The sequence below is a fragment of the Narcine bancroftii genome, chromosome 8 (assembly GCF_036971445.1).
Source record: "Narcine bancroftii isolate sNarBan1 chromosome 8, sNarBan1.hap1, whole genome shotgun sequence".
NCBI lineage: Eukaryota > Metazoa > Chordata > Chondrichthyes > Torpediniformes > Narcinidae > Narcine > Narcine bancroftii.
Window position 1 is genome coordinate 49,684,433 of NC_091476.1, and position 6,870 is coordinate 49,691,302.

Below are 6,870 nucleotides of genomic sequence, written 5' to 3' on the forward strand. Positions count from 1 at the left end.
ATTGGTAGCCATGGTGAATCACTTATTCAAAAGACTAAATATTTTTAACCATTTATATACTTTTTAAAATCGGGTATTTAATAATCCAGCTGGGGAAAGGTGGAACACGCATCTTTCTTCTACGCCATCTTTCCACGCCCCCGTAGGTCATGATTAATGAATCTTTATTTTTTTTTTAGGAAGTTACTAAGAAAGTAGATGAAGGAAAGGCAGTGTGTGATGCCTACTTTAGTAAGGCCTTTGACAAGGTCCCACATAGGAGGTTAGTTCAGAAGGTTCAGACACTAGGTATCCATTAGAGAGGTTGTAAAATAGATTCAAAATTGGCTGAATGGGAAAAGACAGAGAGTGGTAGTATATGATTGCTTCTCAGACTGGAGGCCTGTGATTAGTGGTATGCCTCGGATCGGTGCTGGGACCATTGTTGTTGTCTATGTCAATGATCTGGATGATATGTTGGAAATTGGATCAGTAAGTTTGCTGATGACACTAAGATTGGAAGCTTGTGCTCAGCGAGAAAGGCTTTCAAAGCCTGTAGAGGGATCTGGACCAACTGGGAAAATGGGCCAGAAAATGGCAGATGGAATTTAATGCAGATAAGTGTGAGGTGTTGTATTTTGGAAGGATAAACCAAGGTAGGGCACTGAAGTACGGAGGAACAAAGGTACTTGGGAATACAGATATATAATTCCCTGAAAGTGGCTTCACAGGTAGACAGGGTTGTAATGAAAGCTTTTGGCATCTTGGCCTTCACAAATCAAAGTACTGAGTATAGGAGTTGGGATGTTATGGTGACATTGTATAAGACATCGGTGAGGCCAAATTTGGTGTATTGTGTGCAGTTCTGGTCACCAAACTACAGGAATGATGACAGTAAGATCGAAAGAGTACAGACAAGATTTACTTGGATGTTGCCGGATCTTCAGGAGTTGAGTTACAGGGAAAGGTTAAACAGGTTAGGACCTTAGTCCTTGGAGCTTAGAAGAATGAGGGGAAATTTGCTAGAGGTTTACAAGATTATGAAAGGTATATACAGAGTAAATGCAAGTAGGCTCTTTCCATTTAGAATAGGAAAGATAAATACAAGAGGACACAGCTTTAGGGTGAAAGGTTCAGGGGAAACATTAGGGGGAACTTCTTCACTCGGAATGGTGGGAGTTTGGAATGAGCTGCCAAATACGGGCTCAATCTTAGGTTTTAAGAATAAATTGGGTTGATGCATGGATGGGAAAGGACTGGAGGGTTTTGGAATGGGTGCAAGTCAGTGGGACTAGTGGAATGATGTTTCAGCACAGACTAGAAGGACCAAATGGCCTGTTTTCTGTGCTGCAGTTTTCTATGGTTCTACTTAACTTCATTGACCATTTTGTGCTTTATATAAGGTTGGTCCTTTGGATGATGAGAAGGGGGAATTGATATTTGGTAATGAGGAAATGGCTGAGGCTTTGAATGACTATTTAGTGTCGGAATTCATGGTGGAGGACACGTCGAGCATGCCAAAGGCAGGCATAATGGGTAGTGACGACCTGGATGTAATAGCTATCACTAAAGAGGTAGTATTTAGAAAACCTGAGGTTCTAAAGATAGATAAGTCCCCGATCCTGATGGAATGCATCCCAGGGTACTGATAGAAATGGCAGAAGATATAGTCAAGGCTTTGGTGACAATTTACCAAAATTTTCTGTACTCTGGGCCAAGTGGATTGGAAGACAGTGAATATCTCACCACTATTCAAAGTAAGATGTAGATAAAAAGCAAGGAACTTTAGGCCAATTACTTTAACATCTGTATTGGAGAAAATTCTTGAAGTTGTCATTAAAGAAGAAATAGTAAGCTCTCTGGTGTGAAATGTATCCATCAGTTCTTGGAGGATGTAACAAGCACAGTAGATAGAGCATAGCAGATGAACATTGCTTTCCTGGATTTCAAGAAGGCATTTGATGAGATACCTCATAAAAGTACAGAAGATAAGGATGCATAGAGTTGCAGGTGATGTATTAGCATGCATGGAGGATTGGTTAATAAATAGCAAGTTAAGAGTTGGGGATGTTTTTCTGATTTGCAATTGGAGGTGAGCAGGGTGCTGCAGGTATCAGTGCTGGGCCTACAACTGTTCATGATATACATAAACAATCTGGAAGAGGAAATGTATCTAAGTTTACTGGTGACACTAAATAGAGTGGAAAAGCAAATTGTGCAGACGATATGGAGAGTCGGCAGAGAGATATAGATAAGTTAAATGAGTGGGCAAAGAAAGGTATGGTAGATGGAGTACAATGTTGGTAGTGTGAGGTTATTCACTTTGGAAGGAAAAATAGAAGATTAGAATATTATTTAAATAACAAGAGATTGCAGCATGCTGCCCTGCCAAAGGACTTGGGAGGGCTTGTGCATGAATCGCAAAAGATTGGTTTGCAAGTACAGCAGCCTATCAAGAAGGCAAATGGAATGTTGGCCTTCATTGCTAGAGGGATTGAATTTAAGAGCTGGAAAGTTGTTCTGCAACTGTGTGAGATAATGGAGAGGCCGCATCTGGAGCACTGCATGCAGTTCTGATCTCCTTAGGATTGAGGATTGATATACTGGCTTTAGAGGCGGTGCAGAGGAGATTCACAAGGTTGATTCCAGGGATGAAGGGTCATCTGGAACTATACGATGGAATTTAGAAGAATGAGAGGGGACTTTATAGAAACATATAAAATTATGAAAGGCATAGATAAGTTGTTTCCATTGGTAGGGGAGACCAAAGCTAGGGGACATAGACTCAAGATTCAGGGTAGTAGATTTAGGGCAGAGAAGAGGAGGAACTGCTTTTCCCAGTGGGTGATGAATCTGTGGAATTCATTGCCCAATAAAGCAGGGGAGGCGACCTCAGTAAATATATTTAAGACAAGGTTGGAGAGATTTTTTCATAGGAAGGGAATTAAGGGAGATGGAGGAAAAGGCAGGTAAGTCAAGATGAGCCTATCATCAGATCAGACTGGTCCGTCATTGAATGGTAGACCAGACTTGATGGGCAAGATGGCCTACTCCTGCTTCTATTTCTTGGATTCTTATGAGCTTAGACATGTAAATGGAATTAAGGATGAGAAAAGATAGGAATTGCAGGGACTGGAAGTGGGCTGAAAACATGGTGGGGAGGAGACAATGGGCAGTGCTAGAAAGAGGATGTAATGAAGAATATTTTATCTTCCTATGGATAGTCATCTAAACTTAACAAAAACATCACTTTTGTCATTCTTAAAGATAGATCTTCAATACTGAATAGATTGTCCTCTTATCTGTAGTTGATATTGGGTGATAATAGTTTATTATTATTTACATAATACCATGTGTATATGCACTGAAATTCTTGCTGGCAGCTGAACAGTTACTTTGTGGAGAAAAAAAAACTGAAAAATCAACTAGAATGGTCTCTGTAATTGAATTAAACATAAAATATATAATACCATTAAAAAAAATACGATATCTGTCACCTATGGGGATTGGTAGATGCTGGGTAAGTGAATTTTCCATTTGCTTGAGATTGGCGAACTAACTGCTGGAGGGTGCCGATTTTAAACTTGTGCATTTTTTACTTATTTATTTTCCATTATATTTTTAAACCAATTGCTTAAATTCTGGATCATGGAGATTTTACTGTATTCACATTATTAAAAATGAGCTCTTAGAAAATAATAATTGTTCATAAAGTGTTCTTTCACAGAGAGATTAGATGAAAGGTATTTGACGGCATAGTCACGATGTATAGTATTGGGAAAGAGCGTTTCCTTAAACGCTCCCTAATGTACAAGGGTGATTGTTTTTGTGTCAACTACATTTGCTATTTTCATTTGAAGCATATTCCTTCATTAAAAAATGCTTAATCTGCTACTGTTTATCAGGTCATGAAGTCAGGTGCATTCGATCAAAACTCATTATTTCTAAATTTATTATAAATCTTTCTGAACACACTTCCCTTTACACCTTGCTTCTCCTTGTTAACCCCTCCATCCTGTCTTACTCCGTGTGTTGATTCCTTGTAATTGCAATCCCTTGTTTGGCCACACCTTAAACTTCCACAAAGATTGGTCTGGGTCAGGATAACAAAGTAAATGGATGAAGATTTGGTGTGAAAATTTAGTGAGTATTCTAAAATAACTCATGAGAAAGTTAAAATAGCAATATGATATAACTGGTGAAGAATCTTCACCCTAAATTGGTGTGTGCTTTGCTATCTGAATTGTGTGTGCCCTATTCCAGTTCAGTTTTGTTGAACAACACCTTCAAAACCTTCTGCTTCATACAAAAATTGTCAGATATTTTATCTGAATTACCTTTTCTTTACTTTAGTGAAGGACTTCCTTTAAGTCCATCTGCATTTCAGTTGTGTCCCACACTGATTACCCTCAGCCCCACCTTCCATTCTAGCACCACAAAAAGACTCCTTCCACGGGAATGAGTTGCCATGAAGGATCATGAACAAAAATGTTAACTCCACTTCTCTCTCCAAAGATGCTGCCTGAACTGCCAAGCATTTCCGGCATTTAATTTTGGGTTTCCAGCATCTGTATTTTTTTTGCTGTTCAACAGGTTCTTGTGAAATTCTAGGCAATGCCACACTTTCCCCCCCCCCCCCCCCCCCAACCATCCAGCACCTATTTTAATTCACTCCATTTTCCCCATTCGCATCCTCCAGATTACTGCTCACCTGCATGTTAGCAGCCAATCCACCTACCAAGTTATTAACTCCTTGACATCAAAGAGACTGCTCACAGACTCAGAGAGCGTTTCATTGAGTACCTTCGCTCTGTCCACTGCAATCGCAGGGACCTCCAAGTGGCCAACCATTTTTAACTCCACACATTCCTTCATTGTCAACCACGGCTTCATGTACTTCCAAACTGAAGCTAGTCATGAATTGGAGGAAGAACACTTAATATTCCATCTCTGCCCTCTCCAACCTGATAATGTTAAAATCAACTTCTCCAGTTTCTGTTCAACCCCTCCCCCGAGTCTCTCTACTTCCCTATCCTTCTGTCTGGTTTCCTTCAGCTCCCTGCCCCCTTCCCTCTCCATTCTGAGACCTACCCCCTCCTCCATCACTTCTCATCTTTTTTTTCTCTCCTTCTCTCCCACCTGTTGGTCTGTGCTCCTTTCCCTGTACTTTCCTCCCCCCTCCTCCTGCCTCTTTCTTCAGGCACCTGCCTGCTTTTTCCTCATACTTTGACGAAGGGATCAGGCCCAAAATATTGGTTAGCCTGTAGTCCCTAGAGATGTTGCATGACCTGCTGTGTTTCTCCAACACCTTTGAGTCTTCCACCGACCAATCTGCTAACTTTGGAATAGGGGACAATGCTCAAGTTGTGGCAATCTGTACTTGAAGGTCAGATAGAAGCCACATAAGGCAGCGGCTCTTCCCACTCTGCCACTGTGAATGGGCAATATCTTGTTTTGATTAATATTTGCCATGTTTTGTAAGGGGAAAATCAACAGGGATTTTCTGCTCTTCATTTCTTTAGTTTTATCCAGCTAATTTTATTGTGAGTACCTATTAGATTAATCTAAAAATGGAAATGCTGTCTCCATTTTAAATGTAAGAAACTTGATTAATTATGGCAATTATGACTGCATTCAATTGGCTGGAGGGACTCATTCTGTGACAGCTTATTAATAATGCAAGTTCTTGAACAACCCATTCATGGGCTGCATTTGACATTTCCACTGAGGATCGGAGAAGTATAACGTAGCATGATCAAGGTTTATTGTCCTGGATTTAAAACCAGATGCAGTCAGTGTGCTGTTGATTCTGGGACTCTTCCTCTTATCTGCAATCTTGTCTCTGCCCAGGTAGCCCCAGAGAAGGAGCTGCTGGAAGATTATCAACTCTCAGACCAACACTCTGGCCTGGTCAAAACTAGATGGTCGTCTAGCACACTGTGATGTCAGTGAGGGCATGTTGTCGATGGGCACATCAAGGCTGCAAGAGAACGGAGGTTTGGTATAGCCAACGAAAAGGCTTTGTGAGGACGGACCACAGTCTAGGGTCCTTCTGTTGCCTCTATTAAGGGAATGAGACCAGCAGGGAAGCCTCTCAGTCAACCGAAAGGGTTGTAACCCAGACATCACATCAGAGATATACAATATACAGTAGCAAAATTAAATGTGAATAGGACACTAAGAATGTAAATAAAAACTACATTGTTCTTCTTTATCAATAACTTTTATTGTGAATAAAGCGTTTTTAGGAAAGCATGTTCAAATGACAAGATGGAAATGGATAGAAGTGGGTGTACAAATGTAAATGATAGGATTATTTTTGCTGTTTCTTTTTTGAAAAATAATGATGCTTATTGTTTAATTTTCAAACATGAGAAATTAGAGACCACATCAGCTGGGACTGTTTTCCATGAAATTCATGGAGCTGAGGAAATTCTTGTTGAAGTTTACAAGATCGTGAGGAGCATAGATAGTGCAAATAGACACTGCCTTTTTTGCAGAGTAGGGGAATCTGTAGGGGACTGTTCTGGGTAAACTTGTACCTCTCACTTTTTGTTTTAGATTGGTACCAGTGTTTGAGCTACCGAAAGAAAACAGACACACACACCGAGAGCACTTCAGTTTATACAAGTTTTTATTACTAAATCTAAAGCTGAATTCAAACTACAATATGCAAGCCCTTCCCAATTATACTTATCAACGCCTGGACTGGTCCCAACTGCCAAAGTGAGGCAACGACTGCACACTTGTAGTAGGTTGTCTGGGTGCCGGTAGCAGCTTCTCCACCTCCCCCGTCCGGGACGTTGGTTGGAATCTAGAAGTTCTTCTTCTTGCTGAGAGATGTTGCCACCTCTCAGAGAATCTCAAACTTCAGCAGTGGGACCATAGCTT